The sequence below is a fragment of the Arachis stenosperma genome, chromosome 2, assembly GCF_014773155.1.
Source record: "Arachis stenosperma cultivar V10309 chromosome 2, arast.V10309.gnm1.PFL2, whole genome shotgun sequence".
In the NCBI taxonomy this organism is placed as follows: Eukaryota; Viridiplantae; Streptophyta; class Magnoliopsida; order Fabales; family Fabaceae; genus Arachis; species Arachis stenosperma.
In genome coordinates, this window is record NC_080378.1 from 46,487,579 (window position 1) to 46,512,013 (window position 24,435).

Genomic DNA, 24,435 nt, shown 5'->3' on the forward strand with positions numbered 1-24,435 from the left:
AAGCCACACTAACCCCAACCTCACAACCGTGTGAAATCAAGGGTAACTTTGAGAGAGTAGAGGCCGCAATAGCACAGCTATCATCACAGCTCACAGGAGCCATTTCCACCCTCTTGGAAAGGCAAGCATAAGCTGAAAAGAAGATAGATGCCAACCAAGAAGAATACATGTCGAATTTAAAGAACCAAGGTGCAGCAATCTCAAAACTGGAAGCACAAATGTGGTTCTTATCCAAGTAAATCCCAATGCTTACACACACATTTTCAAGTGACACTATGGCCAACCCAAGAGGGGAATGCAAGGCCATCACACTTAGAAGTGGAAAAGTGATAGAAGAAACCACACAAAACCAGGAAAACCACGAAGAAGAAGCTGCAGAAAAGCCTAAAAACAGGAAGAAAGAAGAGGCCCCTAGCCCGTCTTCACCAAAGCCAATCTTGAAGCCTTATGTACCAAAGGCACCATACCCACAAAGGCTGAGGAAGGATGGGAAGGACAACCAGTTCTCCAGATTTTTGGAAATCTTCAAAAAGCTCCAAATCAACATACCATTTGCTGAAGCATTGGAGCAAACACCCCTCTACGCAAAGTTCCTGAAGGAGCTCATGACAAGAAAAAAACTGGGGTAAAAAGGAGACTGTAGTCCTAACTGAGGAATGTAGTGCCATCATACAAAAGAAACTCCCCTAGAAAATGAAGGACCCAGGGAGTTTCCAAATCCCCTGCATCATAGGGGATATCACTATTGAAAAGGCTTTGTGTGACTTGGGAGCTAGCATCAATCTCATGTCCTTGAATATGATGAGAATGATGAGAATTGAGGAAGCCAAACCAACAAGAATGGCACTCCAACTAGCTGATAGAACATTCAAGTTTCCAGATGGAGTGGTGGAAGATTTATTGGTGAAGATGGGAGAATTCATCTTCCCAGCTGACTTTATTGTACTGGATATGGAAGAAGAGGCAAACACTTCAATTATCCTAGGAAGGCTATTCCTAGCTACTGCTGGAGCCATCATTGATGTGTAAAAAGGAGAACTAGTCTTGAGATTACATGAGGAAAAGATGGTCTTTAATGTCTTCAAGGCAATGAGTTATCCCAAGGAAGCAATAGGAGAATGCATGATGGTGGACACCATAGAACAAATAGTCCAAGGAGTTTTGGAAGAAGAGCAATATGAAGGAAGTATGGAAAGTTCAATCATGACAAACCACAAAGACAACAATGAAGAAGAGGCACCGAAACTAGAGCTAAAAACCCTACCTCCAAACTTGAAATATGCCTATCTAGGTGACAACAACACCTACCCAGTGATCATCAACTCAAGCTTGAGCAAGGAGCAAGAAGAGGAGCTCATCCAAGTGCTGAAACAACATAAGGATGCTATAGGCTGGATACTCACAGACTTAAAAAGGATCAGCCCTTCAATGTGTATGCACAAGATCTTACTTGAGGAAGGTGTCAAGCCCTCAAGGCAACAATAAAGAAGGTTGAATCCAACCATGAATGAGGTAGTCCAGAAGGAAGTGTTGAAGTTGTGGCAAGCTGGGGTGATCTACCCCATCTCAGACAGCCCTTGGGTGAGCCCGGTACAAGTAGTTCCAAAGAAAGGAGGAATCACTGTTGTACCAAATGAGAAGAATGAGCTGATACCAATAAGAATAGTGACCGGTTGGTGCATGTGCATCGACTACAGGAAGCTCAATGAAGCCACCAGGAAGGACCACTTCCCCCTACCATTTATGGACCAAATGCTTGAGAGGCTGGCTGGACATGAATACTACTGCTTTCTTGACAGTTATTCGGGTTACAACCAAATAGTTGTAGACCCAAAGGACCAGGAGAAAACTTCATTTACTTGTCCATATGGTGTTTTTGCTTACAGGAGGATGCCCTTTGGACTGTGCAATGCACCTGCAACATTCCAAAGGTGCATGCTCTCCATATTTTCGAACATGATTAAGAGGTTCATTGAGGTGTTTATGGATGACTTCTCTGTATTTGGTAACACATATTCTGATTGCTTGCATCACTTAGCCCTGGTGCTAAAGAGATGCCAAGAGACCAACCTTATTTTAAACTGGGAAAAATGCCATTTCATGGTTACAGAAGGAGTGGTCCTTGGTCATAAAATCTCAAAGAAGGGCATAGAAGTAGATAGGGCAAAGGTAGAGGTGATTGAAAAGTTACCTCCACCTTGCAATATCAAAGCAATCAGAAGCTTTTTAGGACACCTGGTTTTTATAGGAGGTTTATTAGAGACTTCTCTAAGATTGCCAAACCATTGAACAACCTACTTGTCTCTAATGTGCCTTTTGTTTTTGATAATGAATGCATGTTAGCCTTTGAGGAGCTTAGGAACAAACTTTTCTCTGCACCTATCATAGCACCACCATGTTGGGATCTACCCTTTGACTTGATGTGTGATGCATCAGATTTTGCTGTGGGTGCTATTTTAGGACAGAGGAAGGATAAATTGGTGCATGTCATTTATTATGCCAGCAAGGTCCTTAATGAAAATCAAAGGAACTACACCACTACAGAGAAGGAATTACTTGCCATTGTCTTTGCTTTTGATAAATTTAGATCATATCTCATTGGTTCTAAAGTAATTGTATTCACTGATCATGCAGCACTCAAATACTTGCTTACAAAATAAGAATCCAAGCCAAGGCTAATAAGATGGATCCTGCTACTCCAAGAGTTTGACATCGAAATTAAGGATAGGAGTGGAACAGAGAACAAAATTGCTGACCACCTCTCAAGGATCCTACAAGAGGAAGAAGGAGCACACCATCTTGTAGTGAATGAAAGCTTCTCGGATGAGAAATTGATGATGATACGAGAGACCCATTAGTTTGCTGACATAGCCAATTTCAAGGCCATTGGGGAACTACCAACCAACATCAACAAACATATGAAGAAAAAGCTCATCAAAGATGCCAAATACTATATCTGGGATGAGCCATACTTGTTCAAAAAGTGTGCTGATGGGATCTTAAGGAGGTGTATATCCCATGGAGAAGAACAAGAGGTGCTTTGGCAATGTCATGGATCTGCATATGGAGGCCACTTTAGTGGAGAAAGAACAGCAGCCAAGGTGCTCCAATGTGTATTCTACTAGCCAAGCATTTTCAAGGATGCAAAGGACTTAGTGTCAAGGTGTGATGAATGCCAGAGGGCTGGCAATTTACCCAGGAATAATGAGATGCCACAGAGATTTATAATGGAGCTAGAATTATTCGATGTATGGGGGATTGACTTCATGGGGCCTTTCTCATCCTTCTATCCAAATAGTTATATACCTGTGGCTGTAGATTATGTGTCAAAGTGAGTGGAGGCTATTGCCACCACCACAAATGACAACAAGGTCGTAATGAGCTTCTTAAGAAAGAACATTTTCAGCAGGTTCGGAGTTCCCAGAGCACTCATTAGTGATGGAGGGACACATTTCTGCAATAAACAACTAGAAGCACTCCTTCTCAGATATGGAGTCAAACACAAAGTGGCAACCCTTCATCATCCGCAGACCAACGGGCAAGCAGAGATTTCCACAGGGAGCTAAAAAGGATTCTCGAAAAAACTATTGGAAGCCCAAGGAAGGACTAGTCTAAGAAGCTAGACGATGCTCTATGGGTCTACAGGACAGCCTTCAAGACCCCATTGGGATGTCACCATACCAACTAGTATTTGGCAAGGATTGCCACTTGCCAGTTGAACTGGAGCATAGAGCCTTCTGGGCTCTAAAACTATTGAATTTTGACGAGCAAGCTGTTGGAGAAAAGAGGCTGAAGCAACTCAACGAGCTGAAAGAATTTAGGAACCAGGCATATAAAAATGCAAAGATCTACAAAGAGAACACAAAAAGATGGCATGATCTAAAGATAGCAAAGAGGGAGTTCACTGAAGGACAAAAGGTGTTATTGTATAATTCTAGACTTAGGTTCTTCCCTGGGAAGCTTAAGTCTAGATGGTCTGGACCCTTCACCATCATCAAAGTGTACCCCTATGGTCAAGTGGAGCTCATGGAGGACAAAACACAGAGAACTTTCACTGCAAATAGAAATAGACTCAAGCATTACCTGGGGGACTCACTGGATGAAAGGAGAGTGAGCTACTCATGTGTGAAAAACGATCCAACACAAAACTCACCGGCAAGTGTACCGGGTCGCATCAAGTAATAAAACTCACGGGAGTGAGGTCGATCCCACAGGGATTGAAGGATTGAGCAATTTTAGTTTAGTGGTTGATTTAGTTAAGCGAATCAAGTTTTGGTTGAGTGATTTTGTATCCAACAGTAAGTAAATGACAGAAAATGTAAAGGGGGAGGGAAGAATTGCAGAAATTAAAGAAAACTGAAAGTAAAAGAGCTGAATCTTAAAGAACAAGAAATTAAATGACTGAAACTTAAAGTGCAAGAAATGTAAATTGCAGTAACTTAAAGTGCAAGAAATATAAATTGCAGTAATGAAAAGGGATTTGAGGACTGGGATTTCAGGATTCAAGAGAGGGAAATTAAATTGCAACAATTATCAAAGCAAGAGATGATTTGAGTTCTGTTAGATCTTAAACAGAAAGGGAAATTAAATTGCAGCAGGGGTTCACAGAAGAACCAAAAGGAAAATGGGATCTCAAGACTCCAGAGACTAGATAGCAAAGTCTAGATCTCAATTGCCTTTCCAGATCCAAATTCACAAAGCAATTAATAAGAAATTAAAGAGGAAGCAGTAAAGGAAATTGGATTCAATTCAATTATGCAGTGAGATAATCAAAGGGATCTTAAATGGAGATTGAGACAGAAATTCCTCAATTCTTCACATCCAAGATTCAAACAAGAAAAGTAAAAATTTCTCAAGCAAGAACGAGGAAGAAGAGAGATCAATTCTCCTCCCCAATTCTCTAAAATCTCAGTTCAAAGCTCTCAGAGAAATTGAAATTTCCAAAAGTGAGAATTCAAAAATCAAAAGAAGCTCCTAATTACATCAAACTATCTCCTATTTATACACTTTCTATTCTTGGATTTTGGAATTTGGATGGGCTTTTTGATTTGGTGAAGAAATAAATTAAATTGGATTTTTAATCCAATTTTGAGCCCATGAGAAAGTAGCTTCCAGGAGGCTGCCCTGCCCTTGTGGAGGGCAGAGCAGGAAATGGTGCGTGCGGCTCATTGCGTGCGTGCTTGGTGTGTGTGATGCATCAGGATGCTGCCCTGCCCTTGTGGAGGGCAGGGCAGAGTTGCCATGGTGCGCCAAGTGCTGCCCGTGCGCGCTGCTGCTGGCCGAGACTCCCTTGGTGCGTGCCAATCTTGTTCGCTGGTCATGCACCACAAAATGCTGCCCTGCCCTTGAGGGCAGGGCAATGTTGCCAATGGTGAAGTTCCAAGTTCGAAACTTGGTGGAGGCACACGCTGCTTCTTTTTCTTTGGTTTTCTTGGCACCAAAGTAATGCTTAATTCCTTGCTTCCTTATGGTGCCGTGTTCGATCCTGGGAGATTGAAAGCAAGCCAATTTTTGCTTGTTTTCATTGTGCTTGAGCGCTACGTCTTTCCTTTTTGTCCTTGGGTTCGAAACCCATAGGAAGCATTATGAAGCAATTTCTTTCAAATTGTTCTTGGATGAAGCCTGATATTGCTCTTGAGGAGGGCAGGGCAGAGTTTTTGCTCCCTTTGGTCCTTGGCATCAAATTGTGCTCTGCCCTTGTTGTGGGCAGGGCAGTGATGCTTTTCAAGGTTTGGCTCATTATGTTGCTCTCCTAGAGAGCAGTGTGCTTCCTCCCTTCCATGCGCCACACTTCTTATCTCTTGGCCACACTTCTTAAGCCACGTTTTTCTTCTTTTATTCCTTTCTTCACCTACAAGAAACCAAAACAACCACTCAAAGTATCTCTAAATTCATAACGTTTATAATTCATTAAAAATCAATTAATTTTAGCTCAAACCTCATGATTTAGCATTAATTTAATGGTAGTTGCTTGATTTAAAGAAGTTATGCATTTTCATTCCAAATCACTTACTTAGGATGCAAGAAAGTGCATAAAGACTAATAAAACAAGTGAAATTAGCTTGAAAAATGGGTATATGATGACCTGTCATCAGCTACCACCTCAACTGAAAAAGGAAGAACGTCAAGCTAGTGACGATAAAGAAGCGCTGGTTGGGAGGCAGCCCAACACTTTATATCCTTTTGATTCATTGCTTTATTAGAAGTAGATTGTAAATATTAGTTTAGGAAGTTAATTTTAGTTTTGATAGTTAAGATAGCTTTGTGAGTAAATTGTATGCTATTTTCGCAAGTGCAGCTGGATGAAAGTCTTACTAATGATGATGAGTGATTGAGCTAAAAACTAGCTAAAAAGCTAAGTTTGGTGTGGCCACTCACCAACTTGATCTAAGCTTACAAGCATTTGGATAAATTAAATTTTTAAGGAGTAAGCCCAGAGATTAAGTTTGGTGTGACCACTACCATACGAGTAATACCACTCAATTTGGAAGCATTTAATACATTGGTGGAGGCTTGAATGAGAATTTTAATGTGTTCAGGGGAGATTAGACGCAAAGAATATGAAAGGATTGGAATTATTTCTTCCACATGAACACATTAAAAATCCAACGATGAACCCAATTTATTGAGATGCAAATGAATTAAGTTTGGTGTCCCAAGGGACACCCATCAGTTGCAACTCCATTCACTAGCATTGAAAAGGAATGTGGAGGATCATTTTGTCATTACTAATGTGGTTTTCGTTTTCTTTTTTTTAGGAGATTGAATGGGGCCCACTTGATAGACAATAAGGAGGTCAAAGTGTACTTACACATTGGAACTCAACATATTCAGAGAGCACAGTGGGATAAGGGTTGGTGCCTCTTCCCACGCTAGGCGCCACTCCCCAAGTGGAAAACATTGAATTCCCTTCTTTTCCTACCATCAAACCACACCCTTCACTCCTATAAATCCCCTACCCTCCCCATTTCATCCACATAACAAACTCACAAAGATCTTTCTTTCTTCTCTTGTTCTTCTTTTTCTTTATCTTTCTACTTGATTGGGAAAATCAAGTGCTAAGTTTGGTGTTGGGGCAAAACCTTGTTTTGCTTGTGTTTCTTTGCAACACTCCATTAATATCTCAGAACCCTCAAACACACTCTCTCTCTCCACCCAATGGCACCACCAAGATCCTCAACCTCAAAGAAAAGAAATACCAAAGAACCAACCTCAGGTTCCTCAAGCTCAAACTTCAATGAGTACAAATTTCTCTCATCATTCAACCAAAACCAATTCTATGGTTGGGTGAGGGAGAGGGAGATCATCCCATAGGTCGACTTTCAACTAGGAAGGAATGAGCACCTTGAAATCAACAACAAGGGCTGGGCACTCTTCTGCAACCCACCAAAGAAAGTGGTGGAAGGAGTGGTAAAGGAGTTTTATGCCAATGCCATGCCACAGCCAGGGCAAACTTATGGGTATATTAGCTTTGTGAGGGGGAAGACCATTGGTGCACGAAATTGCAATCACACTTTTGCAACCCCGCACAACTAACCAGCAAGTGCACTGGGTCATCCAAGTAATACCTTACGTGAGTAAGGGTCGATCCCACGGAGATTGTCGGTTTGAAGCAAGCTATGGTTATCTTGTAAATCTTAGTCAGGATATCAGAGATTATCAGGATTGATTGTGAAAAGCAAAAGAACATGAAATGAGTACTTGTTATGCAGTAATGGAGAATAGGTTGAGGTTTTGGAGATGCTCCATCTTCTGAATCTCTGCTTTCCTACTGTCTACTTCCTCAAACACGCAAGGCTCCTTCCATGGCAAGCTGTGTGTAGGGTTTTACCGTTGTCAATGGCTACCTCCCATCCTCTTAGTGGAAATGTTCAACGCACCCTGTCACGGCACGGCTATCCATCTGTCGGTTCTCGATCGGGCCGGAATAGAATCCAGTGATTCTTTTGCGTCTGTCACTAACGCCCCGCCTTCAGGAGTTTGAAGCTCGTCACAGTCATTCAATCATTGAATCCTACTCAGAATACCACAGACAAGGTTTAGACCTTCCGGATTCTCTTGAATGCCGCCATCAATTCTAGCTTATACCACGAAGATTCTGATTAAGGAATCCAAGAGATATCTACTTAATCTAAGGTAGAACGGAGGTGGTTGTCAGGCACATGTTCATAGTTGAGAATGATGATGAGTGTCACGGATCATCACATTCATCCGGTTTAAGAACAAGTAATATCTTAGAATGGAAGCAAGCATGATTGAATGAGAAACAGTAGTAATTGCATTAATCCATCAAGACACAGCAGAGCTCCTCACCCCCAACCATGGGGTTTAGAGACTCATGCCGTGGAAAGTATATAAAGAAACGTGTAAAGTGTCATGAGGTACAGATACAATGTCAAAAGATCCTATTAATAGTAAACTAGTAACCTAAGGTTTTACAGAAATGAGTAAATGACAGAAAAATCCACTTCCGGGCCCACTTGGTGTGTGCTTGGGCTGAGCAATGAAGCTTTCATGTGTAGAGACCTTTTCTGGAGTTAAACGCCAGCTTTCATGCCAGTTTGGGCGTTTAACTCCAAGTTTTATGCCAGTTCCAGCGTTAAACGCTGGAAATTCTGAGGCTGATTTGCCACGCCGGTTTGGGCCATCAAATCTTGGGCAAAGTATGGACTATCATATGTTTCTGGAAAGCCCAGGATGTCTACTTTCCAATGCCGTTGAGAGCGCACCAATTGGACTTCTGTAGCTCCAGAAAATCCACTTCGAGTGCAGGGAGGTCAGAATCCAACAGCATCTGCAGTCCTTTTTAGTCTCTGAATTAGATTTTTGCTCAGGACCCTCAATTTCAGCCAGAAAATACCTGAAATCACAGAAAAACACACAAACTCATAGTAAAGTCCAGAAAAGTGAATTTTAACTAAAAACTAATAAAAATATACTAGAAACTAACTAGATCATACTAAAAACATACTAAAAACAATGCCAAAAAGCGTATAAATTATCCGCTCATCACAACACTGATGCAAATGCATATTTGCATTATTAGTTAGTTAGTTTAGTTAGTTTTAGTTTAAATTCACTCATTTTCTCTAAATAAACAAGTCCTTTTATGAGTTTTGTTTCCATGCATGATGATATCAAGGAACATGTTAATTCTAGCCAAATTCATGCAAATGATTTAAGGAATGCATATATGAATGAGTATGAATGAATCTCATGAAATTTATTGCTTGAATTGGTAAGACTTTGAAGCTATCTCTCTTGTTGATGATAGGTGATGAAACAAGGAAGCATGGAAGCAAGAAGGAGGCAACCAAGGCAAGAAGTTGGCGTTGCCAACTTAGGATTGGCGTTGCCAACTCCACAACACAAGGCAAGCTTGGTCCTGGAGGCAACCAAGGCAAGGAGTTGGCGTTGCCAACTTGGGATTGGCGTTGCCAACTCTACAACACAAGGCAAGCTTGGTCCTGGAGGCAACCAAGGCAAGAAGTTGGCGTTGCCAACTTGAGATTGGCGTTGCCAACGCCACACACAACCACACCAAGCAAGCTTGGCAACCCTGGAAGCAAAGTTGGCGTTGCCAACTCTAGAACCAAGTTGCCAACGCTCACACACAAGGAACTTGGCCCTGGAAGCAAGGTTGGCGTTGCCAACTCTAGAATCAAGTTGCCAACGCCACACACAAGACACAAGCAAGGACCTTGGCCCTGGAGGAAGCAAAGTTGGCGTTGCCAACTTGAAGCTGGCATTGCCAACGCCCACACAAGGAACTTGGCCCTGGATTTGGAGCCTCGAGCACGTTGCCAGCCTAGAAATGAGGGGCGTTTTTTAGGACAACGCAGGCTAACAACGCCAAACAATCAAGCTTGGCCCTGGAAGAAAAGGAGCTGGCGTTGCCAACTCAAGATGGGCGTTGCCAACGCCACACAACCAAGCAACAAATGGAGCCCTGGAAGAAAAGGAGCTGGCGTTGCCAACTCAAGAATGGCGTTGCCAACGCCACACAAGAAAGCTTGGCTAGGCACCAAGTTTTGGTGCCAGCCAAGTTGCCAAACGCCCAATGGCGCACCAACCAGGCTGCCAAACGCCCAATGGCGCACCAACCAGGCTGCCAAACGCCCAATGGCGCACCAACCGCGTTCCAAACGCCCAAATGCCGCACCACTCACGTTGCCAATGCTAGATGGGTGTTGCCAACGCCAACTTACCAAAACAAGGCAGCCTGAACATGTCCACTTCAATGGAAGATATCTTGAGCTACAGAGATCCAAATTGAGTACTTCTAGTTGCGTTGGAAAGCTAACATTCAGAGCTTTCCAACCATATATAATAGTCCATGGTGGAGCACAAGATTGGAGCCAAACCAGAGTCATCTTTAGGCCCTAAAAACAAGAACATGAAATGAAATTCAAGGGAGCTAGAGATGATCCTTGGATATGGGATCGAGCACGTTGCCAACGTGCACAAAGGGGGCGTGTTTTGCAACAACGCCAGCCTCAAGTCCTTGCCTTGGGAGAGTGATGCTCGAGCACGTTGCTAACTTGGGGTTGAGAGTGCGTTATTCACAACAACTTGGCAACAACTTGGCAGCTTGACCTTACTTTCTTTGAGGAACCATAACTTGAGCTAGGAAAGTCCAATTGATGTGATTCCAGTGGCATTAGAAAATAGACATCAAGAGCTTTCCAATGATGTATAATAGTCCATATTGAAGCTGAAGGTTGACACTCAAATTCTGGGCTACATTTAGCATGAAAGTAAGGCCAAGAAGAGGAAGAGCAAGTTGTTTGCAACAACTTGGGCTAGCAACGCCCAAGTCTCAAACTCACTTCCAGGAAATTGGCATGCACGTTGCCAACGTGCACTAAGGCCTGAGTTATTGCCAACAACGCCCATCAATGGGCCAGAATTGGTGCCAACTTGCTCTACTTCCCCTATTCATCACAAAGGCTAAAACACCTCCACTTGAGCCAAGAATTCAACAATGAGAAAGCCCACATTGCTAACCCAAATTGAAGATCTCTGAAGAGTTTTAGAGTAGTATAAATAGAAGAGATTGATGTACTTGAAAAGGACTTTTTTGGACACTTTTACACTTGAGACTTTGGAATACTTTCTAACACTTAGAATTTTTAGACTCTTTAGCACTTTTGAGAACTCTTGTGGTACTTCCGGGAGGATACCCGGAGAGCATTTTTCTTTGATTCTTATTGGAATTTTTCTTCTTCAATTTCAAGTTTTAAGTACTTCATTCTTCTTCTTCTTCTTCCTTTACACTTAGTTTAATTCTTGTTTATGGCAATTGTTGTTGAATTTGGAGCAATGACTCACTAAACCCCACTTTCATTAGGGGGAGGAGCTCTGTTTGTTGGAATGGATTGATGAACCCATCATTCCTCCTCAATTCTAGTGGTTGATCTAAAGAGGGAACTCTTGCTCTTCATAGATTCAACCACCATCGAGAGAGGGGTTAATCTACATGAATTATGTGGTGAATTTGAGGAATGAGCCACATAATTCAGTTTAGAGTTCATCCTTTCATGATTTCTTTAATCAATATACCTTGGTTAGTATGTGAGATGTAACTCTCCTTGGTTGAGATTATAGAAATTGTGTGGCTGGATATATGAGCTTCATCTCTTCTCATGAACAATTAGATCACGAGAGTGGCAATTGGCTATGTTGAGAGAGATTGAATCACCAAGAGATTGGGGTTCAATCACCCACTTGCCATAGATCTATACCCATGATTGAGAGGAATTTGACTAACATCAATTCATGAAAACTAACATCTCTGATCCCTAATGATCTTCTCTACCATCAATTCTTATTTCTTTTGCTTATTAGTTGTTTGAATACCCATCACCCCATCTCCCTTTACATTCTTGCAATTTATTTTTCTTGTCATCTACATTCTGTCTCTTTATTTCTTGCTCTTGCTCTTATGCTCTTTAAATTTCTGCAACCTTTAATTCCTAGCAATTTATCTTTGATGTCATTTAAGTATCTTGCACTTTAAGTTTCCGTCATTTACTTTCATTTTATTTCTCTATTCTAGTTCTTTACATTTTGTGTCATTTACATTCTTGCAATTATGTTCAGAAATCAAAATGCTCGTGAAATCAAAGCTATGTTTGCTTGACTAAATTTACCATTAACTAAAGTTGCTTAATCTACCAATCTCCGTAGGATCGACCTCACTCTTTGTGAGTTTTATTACTTGATATGACCCGGTATACTTGCCGGTCATACGTGAAATCCAATTTTTACGTATCAAGTTTTTGGCGCCGTTGCCGGGGATTGGAAAGATTGACAATGATTAAGTGAAAGGTGGTTTAGATTAAGCATTTTTTTTTATTTTATTGTGTTTTTGTTAAGCCCACTAACTGTTTGATACTTTGTTTCACTAACTCCAATTCCACTCTAGTTCTAGAATATTTCACTTGTGATTTTGATTCTGTTTGTGTATGTCAGGAACAAGTAGACATGATATTGAGGACGAGAGAACCCGCCGAAGGTTAAGGAGAGCAGAAAGAGGAAAGTTCATAGTTGGTGAAGAAGGGTCAGAGGAATCAGAGGGAGAAGATCAAGTCATGGAGGATGAGATGCACAACCCTCCTGGAGGGGTCAACAATAATGGTGGACACGCTAGAAGGGTGTTATCCTCATATACTATCCCTGATCCAAGACATTGTGGGAGCAGCATTGCTACACCAAATGTTCAGGCCAATAACTTTGAGCTAAAACCTCAGCTCATCACTTTGGTACAGAACAATTGCTCTTATGGAGGGGGACCTCTTGAAGACCCAAATCAACATCTCTCTGTTTTTCTGAGGATATGCAATACAGTGAAGACAAATGGAGTGCATCCAGATGTCTACAAGTTGTTGCTATTTCCATTCTCCTTGAGGGATAAAGCCACTCAATGGCTAGAATCATTCCCCAAGGAAAGCCTCAATGATTGGAATGAAGTGATGGGCAAATTTCTAGCAAAATTCTACCCACCTCAAAAGGTCATCAAGTTGAAGACAGAGGTTCAGACTTTTAGGCAAATAGAAGGGGAGTCATTGTACGAAGCCTGGGAAAGATATAAGGCACTAATGAGAAGATGTCCCCCAGACATGTTTAGTGATTGGGTTAAGCTCCAAAACTTCTATGAAGGCTTAAGCTTAGAAGCAAGGAAGGGACTAGATTACTCATCAGGAGGATCACTCAACATGATGAAAACTGCTGAGGAGGCTCAAAACCTCATTGAGATTGTGGCAAACAATCAATATTATTACTCATCAGAGAGGCAACACAATCCACCCCCAAAGAAAGGTGTAATGGAGCTTGAAGGTGTTGATGCTATCTTGGCACAAAACAAGTTAATGCACCAACAAATCCAACAACAAATGGAGATGATAACAAAGAGAATGGATGGTATGCAACTTGCATCAGTGAACACAACAAATCAACCATCACTTGAATGGAACCAAGGTGAAGGATCACGGTTGAACAACCACAAGAACAAGTTCAATACATGCAGAATACCTCAAACTCTCAGGATGAATTCCATGGTGATACATACAACTCATCTTGGAAGAATCATCCCAATTTAAAGTGGAGAGAAAACCATTGGCAAAAGAACAACAACCACAATCACACCCGTAACACAAACAACCAAAATCACCATACTAACAACACTAACCAATATAGAAAAACACAAAACACATATCAACACCCCCATCATAACTCACAAACCCACCAAAATAACTTCTCTGCACCAACATCCAACTCACAAAATTACCACACTAATCCACCCAACAACTTCCAACAACAATCAACCCCCATCATACCTCCAATTGACCATCATGAGGCCAGAATCTCAAGTCTGGAAGCAACCTTGCAAGCACTTGCTCAAACCACTCAAGCTTTAGCTAAGGGACAACAAGAACAAGCGGTCACTATGAAAAACATTGAGAGACAAGTGGGACAACTAGCCAAACAAGCCGAGAAACCAACCCATGTCCTCCCAAGTGACACAATACCCAACCCAAGAGAAGAATGTAAGGCTTTGCAGTTAAGGAGTGGCAAGGTAGTTGGTGAAAGTTCAAATAAAGAAACAACAAAACCCAAAGAGCAAGACACAGTGGAGAGGCAAGATGGAGAAAAGGCTTCAACATCTAACAAAGGCAAAGAGGTTGTCAAGCCACAAGGCAATCCACCAAGTCAAGAAGGCAACCGTGATGGCAAGGAAAGTATGAATCCACAAAAAGAAAACAAAAATGAAGGAGTGAAAGCTTATGTACCCAAGCTTCCATACCCAACTAGGATACACAAAGGAGCAAAGGACCAACAATTCCCAAGGTTTTTAGAGATCTTCAAGAAACTTGAAATCAACATCCCATTGGCAGAGGCTCTAGAACAGATGCCATTGTATGCAAAGTTTCTTAAGGAGTTGATCACCAAGAAGAGGAGTTGGCAAGAAAAAGAAACCGTGGTTCTCAATCAAGAGTGTAGTGCCATCATTCAACAAGGGTTACCTCCAAAACTTAAAGACCCTGGCAGCTTTCTCATACCTTGCACGATTGGGAGCATGGCTGTTGACAAATCACTTTGTGACCTGGGAGCAAGCATTAACTTAATGCCCCTTACCATGATGAAGAAAATGATGATTGAAGAGCTCAAACCCACAAGGATGTCACTCCAACTTGCTGACAGATCCATCAAAGTGCCAAATGGAGTAGTTGAGAACCTCTTGGTGAAGGTGGGAAACTTCATATTCCCAGCTGATTTTGTGGTCCTAGATATGGATGAAGAGGGAAACAATTCAGTCATTCTTGGTAGACCCTTTTTGGCTACAGCTAGAACAATCATTGATGTGGAAAAGGGAGAGATGATCTTCAGGGTGCATGATGAACAAATGACCATAAATGTCTTCAAAGCAATGCAACACCCTGTTGAGAAAGAAAATTGCATGAGGATTGATGTAGTGGACTCTTTGGTTGAAGAAGTGCTTAACACAAACCATCAAATGCAACAAGAGGAAGTCCATAACATCAAGGGACAAGAAGAAAATACGTTGGAAGCATCAAAGGAACCAAGTGAAGCTACCAAAGAAGAGGCACCACAACAAGAGTTGAAACCACTACCCCCTCATCTTAAATATGCATTCCTTGGTGAGAAAGACAGCTTCCCAGTGATCATCAATTCCACATTGAATGCAGAGGAAGAAGAAAAGCTCCTTGTGGTTTTGAGAACTCACAAAGAGGCTTTGGGGTGGACCATTGATGACTTGAAGGGCATAAGCCCTGCCATATGCATGCACAAGATACTCTTGGAGGAGAACTCCAAACCTGTGGTACAACCTCAAAGAAGATTGAATCCCACAATGAAGGAGGTTGTTCAAAAGGAAGTCCTGAAGTTGTGCAAGGCTGGGATCATCTACCCTATATCTGACAGCCCATGGGTCAGTCCAGTGCAAGTAGTACCTAAGAAAGGAGGCATGACTGTCATTGTTAATGAGAAGAATGAGCTTATCCCAACACGAACAGTGACAGGGTGGAGGATGTGCATAGACTATAGGAGGTTGAATGATGCAACAAGAAAAGACCACTTTCCTCTACCTTTCATTGATCAGATGCTTGAAAGGTTGGCTGGCCATGCTTATTATTGTTTTCTTGATGGATATTCTGGGTATAATCAGATAGTGGTTGACCACATGGATCAAGAGAAGACTTCCTTCACTTGTCCCTTTGGAGTCTTTGCATACCGGAGGATGCCATTTGGACTTTGCAATGCCCCAGCTACCTTTCAAAGATGCATGCTTTCAATCTTCTCAGACATGGTAGAAAAATTCATTGAAGTATTTATGGATGATTTCTCTGTTTTTGGTGATTCATTCAATACTTGCTTGCACCATCTTACCTTAGTCTTGAAAAGATGCCAAGAAACAAACTTAGTTTTGAATTGGGAAAAATGCCATTTCATGGTACCCGAAGGCATTGTTCTTGGTCACAAAATTTCAAGAAAGGGTATAGAAGTTGACAAGGCAAAAGTAGAAATTATAGAAAAACTTCCTTTGCCAACTAGTGTGAAAGCTGTTAGAAGTTTCTTAGGACATGCTGGATTTTATAGGAGATTCATCAAAGATTTTTCCAAAATAGCAAAGCCACTAAGCAATTTGCTGGTGGTAGAAAATCCTTTTATCTTTGATGATGAATGCAAGCATGCTTTTGAAACTCTAAAGGCTAAGCTCACCACAGCACCAATCATCACACCCCAACTTGGGACTACCTTTTGAACTCATGTGTGATGCAAGCAACCTTGCAATTGGCGCTGTGTTGGGGCAAAGGAAGGAAAAGAAGCTTTATGTTATCTACTATGCAAGTAAGGTGTTGAATGAAGCTCAAAAAAACTACACCACAACAGAGAAAGAGCTACTAGCTGTGGTATATGCTTTTGATAAGTTTAGACAATATTTGATTGGATCTAAAGTCTTAGTGTATACTGACCATGCTGCTCTTAAGTATCTTATGTCAAAACAGGATGCCAAACCAAGGTTAATCAGATGGGTGCTACTCCTACAAGAGTTTGACATTGAGATCAAAGATAGAAAGGGCAATGAAAATCAAGTTGCTGACCACTTATCAAGGGTGCCACAAGATGCATGCCTAGACAACTTTCCATCAATAAATGAAGAATTTCCAGATGAACATCTTTTGCACATTCAACATGTCCCTTGGTTTGCAGACATGGCCAACTACAAGGCAGGAAGAATCATTCCACAAGAGTACACAAGACAACAAGTGAAGAAGCTGTTGCATGAGGCTAGGTTCTTCTTTTGGGACGAACCATTCTTGTTCAAAAGATGCCCAGACGAAATGATAAGAAGATGTGTGCCAGAAAATGAGATGAAGGACATACTATGGCATTGTCACAACTCTAGTTATGGTGGTCATTTTGGAGCTGAAAGAACTGCTGCTAAGGTCCTTCAAAGTGGTTTCTATTGGCCTTCAATCTTCAAGGATGCTAGGGAGTTTGTGAGCCAATGCAATGAGTGTCAAAGAGCAGGGGGTTTGTCAAAGAAAAATGAGATGCCTCAAAAGTTCATTTTGGAAGTGGAACTCTTTGATTTGTGGGGAATAGATTTCATGGGACCTTTTCCTCCATCCTACACGTTCAAATACATCCTGGTAGCAGTAGAGTATGTCTCCAAATGGGTAGAAGCAATAGCCACCACCACATGTGATACCAACGTGGTCTTGCAATTCCTCAAGAAGAACATCTTCACAAGATTTGGAGTACCCAAAGGGCTTATAAGTGATGGGGGAAGCCACTTTTGCAACAAGCAACTCAATTCCTTACTCCACAAGTATGGTGTTACACACAAAGTAGCTACCCCATATCACCCACAAACCAATGGACAAGCTGAACTTGCTAATAGAGAGCTAAAAAGGATCTTGGAGAAAACTGTGGGAACAACAAGAAAGGATTGGGTTAGGAAGCTAGATGATGCACTTTGGGCATATAGGACAGCCTTCAAGACACCCATAGGAAAATCTCCCTTTCAATTGGTGTATGGAAAGGCATGCCACCTCCCTGTAGAGCTTGAACATAAGGCTTTCTGGGCCACCAAACTTCTAAATCTAGATGCTCAAGCAGCAGGAGAGAAGAGGTTGCTACAACTCAATGAGCTTGAGGAGTTCAGATTGGAGGCATATGACAATGCCAAAATATACAAGGAGAAAGCAAAGAGATGGCATGATAAGAGGATCTCTCAAAGAACATTTGAACCAGGCCAAAAGGTGTTATTATTCAATTCAAGATTGAAGATCTTCCCTGGGAAGCTGAGGTCTAGATGGACTGGTCCATACACCATCACCAAAGTATCACCTCATGGCTATGTTGAATTGCTTGATGAAGCCTCAAAACAAACCTTCACAGTCAATGGACATAGGGTGAAGCACTATTTTGGTGGCCCTTGGAGCAAGGAAGAGAGTGTGCAACTCTTAACATGAGCAAAGAAGCTGCAATGTCGAGCTAAGGACAATAAACAAAGCGCTTCATGGGAGGCAACCCATGCACAGGGAGTCTTTTAATTTCATGTTTTAGTAACCAATAATGATCAAGTAGACTAGTACATGGTGTATGCAAGGCACTAAGTTTGGTGTGGCCAATCTTGAAGTAATGGCAAATGTGTGTTCTATAACACTTAGCCACAAACTAAGTTTGGTGTCCATACATACACGAAAATGCTAAGCTATGAAAGTTTTGTCATCTACTTTAGTTATAAAATAAAATAAAAAAAAAATAATAAAAAAAAAACGTGAAAAAAAAAGCATTTAATGTAGGTAAATTACTAAGTTTGATGTGGCTATCTTTGGAATTAATTCCATAGAACACTTAGTCACAAACTAAGTTTGGTGTCTTTACTTGCATTATTAATGCTAAAAAAAAAAATAGATTAGGGAATCTAATTTAGTCAATTTTGTATAGGAACATAATCATAAGTTTTTAGCCATTAATGTCACTTTAAGAATCTCAAGCCTTTGGCATTTTGTTGCAGGAAAGAAAGAAAGAAGTGATGGGGAATCTTGGAAGCATATAATGAAAGAAGGAAAGAAATGATGGGGAATCTTGAAGAAAGATCACGGATACATAAGGAAGGGTAGTCACATGAATTTTAAACTTTGTGCATGGGGAAAAAGAAATCAACATGCATTGTGCACAAGGAAGCATGCCATGACCGAGCCTTAAATGTCTTCCCACCAACTTTTACTTTAAATACTTCAACCATATTCATTCATCATTCATTCTTCTACACACCAACTTTCACTTCACTAGCCGAACTCATACTCAACCTCCAACCTACTCCATGTTTCACAAATTCTAACATTGAACCTCATCTTTACCCAACAAAAATTCTTGAAGCATCACATCTCTCACATAACCGAAACACTCAATCTCATTCACCATCATTTTCTACCTTCTCTAAGTCACCGTGCTTATCCCATATCTTTCTCATTCACAATCATTTTCCTTGTGCTTGAGGACAAGCATTCATCTAAGTTTGGTGTTGGGGAGATTCAATCTTGCAAGTGAATCTCAATGGCCTCATCATCAAGGGATAGGAGAGAAGATGAATTTGATCAAAGAAGATTCAAATCCAAACACAATGAGCGAATTTTTAGTTGGATGTCAAGCAAAGATGTTGTTCCAGAGCTACCATTCAAGCTTAAAAAGATGAATACCCTGAGATACAAAAATAATCAGAAAAAGGGGATGGGAGCTTCTCTGTGACCAACCTCAAGAAATAAGCATGCTTCTCATCCATGAGTTCTTCACTAATGTGATAAGAGAATATGATGATGAAGAACTATACATGAGCTATGTAAGAGGTGTGGATGTTGATTTTAGCCCAGACACCATCAATAGGGTGCTAAGGGTCAAGCACAAACAGTTCAAACGACCTAGCTATGAAGAAAGGGTTGAAAATGACCCAAGATATGTGGATATGGTGAGTGACTTGTGCAGAATAGGCACTGATTGGGTATTGGATTCACATGGCCGACCACTCAAACTTCGGAGAGGTGATCTCATACCTCAAGCAAAAGGATGGCATGACATAGTGAGGAGGTCACTGATCTCTACTTCAAATAACTCTGAGGTAACGGTGAATAGAGCTATAATGATCCATTGCATAATGAAAGGAGGGGAAATCAATGTTGGAGACATTATAGCCAAGAACATCATTGAAATAGCTCAAAAGGTCAAACAGGACAGCTGGCTAGGATACCCTAGTACTATTCTGCGCCTATGTGAAGAAGCTGGAGTGCCTCTGGGAGAATTTGAAGAAACTGATTTGGTCTCTATTGGAAAACCTCTTACCAAAGAAAGGTTGGAGTTCATCACCACGACCCAATTGGAAAGGCAACCTTTAGCAAGAAGGAAGAAAAGAAAAGAAGTGAGACAAGAGGAGGAGCCTCAAGAAATGGATGAATCCCACACCTTGAACATGAACCAACTCCAAGCCGCCTTGGAAGGGATTTCTGGGCAATATTCACAAATTCAAAGAAGCCAAGAGGAACAAGCACAACAACAAAGGGACCTTTGGCAATTGATGGATCAACAAAGAGGGGTTCAAGTTCAATGGATGAACCAACAAAATGAGTACCAAACACACATGATGGAGTTGCAACAAGAACAATATGCCAAGATGCAAGAAGCCATCAACAATTCAGCTATGGAACATGAAAAAGCCATGGAGAAAGTGATACAAGAACAAGCTCAACTAAGGATAGAGCAAGCTCAGCAAAGAGAACTTCTCCATAGGTTGGATGCTAGACATGAAACACTCTACAGAGATTTCAATGAAACAGAATGTTCAAGGAAGCCAGGCACAAGGACAGACTTGACTATGACATATGCACCCAAGAAAAGCTTAGTTACCTCTGTTCCACACCCCCATTGATCAACCCACAAATCAAATGTTTTAATGAGGCTCGGAAGATATTTGAACAGCAAGAACTAGCAAGGGTGAGATTCAATCAACAGAGGCTACAGGAGACAATGATAAGCTCAGGAATTTGGCAAAGAGAAGAGAGGGATGCAACGACACACAACAAGGGGAAAGGAGGAGCAAAAGAAAGAAGATCCAAAGGGAGATTCAACAACAAAGCAACAAGGAGAGCTAAGAAGCAAAAAGAAACAAGATCCAAAGGGCAAAGGAAAGCAAGGAGAATCAAGCAAAGGAAAAGGGACATGAAGACTAAAGGTGGTGAAGTTCCTTTATTTTTTTGTTTCTTTATGTTTTAAATAAAGAAGATGTATGTCTGAAATATGGTATACCTTCTAGGATGCATTTTTTTTTTCTTTTTGAAGCATTATCTTTTATGTTGCCCATTCCATGCATCACCACTCACAGATTTGGAATAGTTGCTTGTCTTTAATATTTTTACTTGTCATTGGAATAAAAGATGTAGTTTGAGCAAGAACAGAGAGAAATCTAGCTTAAAAAGGATCATGTTGTCCCATAAGAAAAGTGCTAGTATATTTATTGTGAAAGAAGCAATGTTCAAGAAATTCAAAAGAATGCTTGCTAATACAAGACTAGTTTGGTTAAGGATCACAAGGGCTTTATCAGTAAAAGCACAAATAACCTTGACAATAAAGAAAATAGAATACAAAGAATGAAAGGCTAGGCATCAATGACAAAAGTTGGATATGTGTCTGTGGTGATTGATGTTAAGAGACATACTCGGGCTAGTAAATCCGAGGGGTGCTTCATCACCCGGTAACTTGAGTTAACTAACTCGGGATTATCGATTGAAAACCCACAATCAAGAGTAGCTCTATAACAGAACATTTAGCAACCCAAAGAGGTGCTGGACACCACTATCCAAACAAAATTTCAATGTTATATGCCTGTGACTGAATGTGTTAAGGAAAGAGGCTTGAGTGAGTAAATCTTTAAGAGTGTCTCAACACTTAACAACTTGAACCAACTGGTTTGGGATTGTTGATTGAAAGCTTATGCTAAAGAGCCGCCTTAAGACAAGATTTCGAGCTTAATTGAAAGAAAAAGGGAAAGAAAAAAAAGAAGGAAAAAGAAATAAGCAGAAAAAAATTGGTTCAAGGATCATGTGCTAAGGTGTGAAAGAAGTCTAGTGAAGTTAACCAATTTAGTAGTGAAGCAAGCATTTAATTGAAAAAGTTGAATAGTTGTGTTCAATTACAATAAATTATGACCACACAAGTGAGGATAACATGCTCAATGAGAAATTACTCTCTGGGAGAACATTCAAGTCTTACATCTTAAATTCTTGTGACAAAGTCCTTTATATTTTGCTTGAGGACAAGCAATATTTTAAGTTTGGTGTTGTGATGCAAATGCATATTTGCATTATTAGTTAGTTAGTTTAGTTAGTTTTAGTTTAAATTCACTCATTTCTCTAAATAAACAAGTCCTTTTATGAGTTTTGTTTCCATGCATGATGATATCAAGGAACATGTTAATTCTAGCCAAATTCATGCAAATGATTTAAGGAATGCATATATGAATGAGTATGAATGAATCTCATGAAATTTATTGCTTGAATTGGTAAGACTTTGAAGCTATCTCTTGTTGATGATAGGTGATGAAACAAGGAAGCATGGAAGCAAGAAGGAGGCAACCAAGGCAAGAAGTTGGCGTTGCCAACTTGGGATTGGCGTTGCCAACTCCACAACACAAGGCAAGCTTGGTCCTGGAGGCAACCAAGGCAAGGAGTTGGCGTTGCCAACTTGGGATTGGCGTTGCCAACTCCACAACACAAGGCAAGCTTGGTCCTGGAGGCAACCAAGGCAAGAAGTTGGCGTTGCCAACTTGAGATTGGCGTTGCCAACGCCACACAACCACACCAAGCAAGCTTGGCAACCCTGGAAGCAAAGTTGGCGTTGCCAACTCTAGAACCAAGTTGCCAACGCTCACACACAAGGAACTTGGCCCTGGAAGCAAGGTTGGCGTTGCCAACTCTAGAATCAAGTTGCCAACGCCACACACAAGACACAAGCAAGGACCTTGGCCCTGGAGGAAGCAAAGTTGGCGTTGCCAACTTGAAGCTGGCGTTGCCAACGCCCACACAAGGAACTTGGCCCTGGATTTGGAGCCTCGAGCACGTTGCCAGCCTAGAAATGAGGGGCGTTTTTTAGGACAACGCAGGCTAACAACGCCAAACAATCAAGCTTGGCCCTGGAAGAAAAGGAGCTGGCGTTGCCAACTCAAGAATGGCGTTGCCAACGCCACACAAGAAAGCTTGGCTAGGCACCAAGTTTTGGTGCCAGCCAAGTTGCCAAACGCCCAATGGCGCACCAACCAGGCTGCCAAACGCCCAATGGCGCACCAACCAGGCTGCCAAACGCCCAATGGCGCACCAACCGCGTTCCAAACGCCCAAATGCCGCACCACTCACGTTGCCAACGCTAGATGGGCGTTGCCAACGCCAACTTACCAAAACAAGGCAGCCTGAACATGTCCACTTCAATGGAAGATATCTTGAGCTACAGAGATCCAAATTGAGTACTTCCAGTTGCGTTGGAAAGCTAACATTCAGAGCTTTCCAACCATATATAATAGTCCATGGTGGAGCACAAGATTGGAGCCAAACCAGAGTCATCTTTAGGCCCTAAAAACAAGAACATGAAATGAAATTCAAGGGAGCTAGAGATGATCCTTGGATATGGGATCGAGCACGTTGCCAACGTGCACAAAGGGGGCGTGTTTTGCAACAACGCCAGCCTCAAGTCCTTGCCTTGGGAGAGTGATGCTCGAGCACGTTGCTAACTTGGGGTTGAGAGTGCGTTATTCACAACAACTTGGCAACAACTTGGCAGCTTGACCTTACTTTCTTTGAGGAACCATAACTTGAGCTAGGAAAGTCCAATTGATGTGATTCCAGTGGCATTAGAAAATAGACATCAAGAGCTTTCCAATGATGTATAATAGTCCATATTGAAGCTGAAGGTTGACACTCAAATTCTGGGCTACATTTAGCATGAAAGTAAGGCCAAGAAGAGGAAGAGCAAGTTGTTTGCAACAACTTGGGCTAGCAACGCCCAAGTCTCAAACTCACTTCCAGGAAATTGGCATGCACGTTGCCAACGTGCACTAAGGCCTGAGTTATTGCCAACAACGCCCATCAATGGGCCAGAATTGGTGCCAACTTGCTCTACTTCCCCTATTCATCACAAAGGCTAAAACACCTCCACTTGAGCCAAGAATTCAACAATGAGAAAGCCCACATTGCTAACCCAAATTGAAGATCTCTGAAGAGTTTTAGAGTAGTATAAATAGAAGAGATTGATGTACTTGAAAAGGACTTTTTTGGACACTTTTACACTTGAGACTTTGAATACTTTCTAACACTTAGAATTTTTAGACTCTTTAGCACTTTTGAGAACTCTTGTGGTACTTCCGGGAGGATACCGGAGAGCATTTTCTTTGATCTATTGGAATTTTTCTTCTTCAATTTCAAGTTTTAAGTACTTCATTCTTCTTCTTCTTCCTTTACACTTAGTTTAATTCTTGTTTATGGCAATTGTTGTTGAATTTGGAGCAATGACTCACTAAACCCCACTTTCATTAGGGGGAGGAGCTCTGTTTGTTGGAATGGATTGATGAACCCATCATTCCTCCTCAATTCTAGTGGTTGATCTAAAGAGGGAACTCTTGCTCTTCATAGATTCAACCACCATCGAGAGAGGGGTTAATCTACATGAATTATGTGGTGAATTTGAGGAATGAGCCACATAATTCAGTTTAGAGTTCATCCTTTCATGATTCTTTAATCAATATACCTTGGTTAGTATGTGAGATGTAACTCTCCTTGGTTGAGATTATAGAAATTGTGTGGCTGGATAATATATGAGCTTCATCTCTTCTCATGAACAATTAGATCACGAGAGTGGCAATTG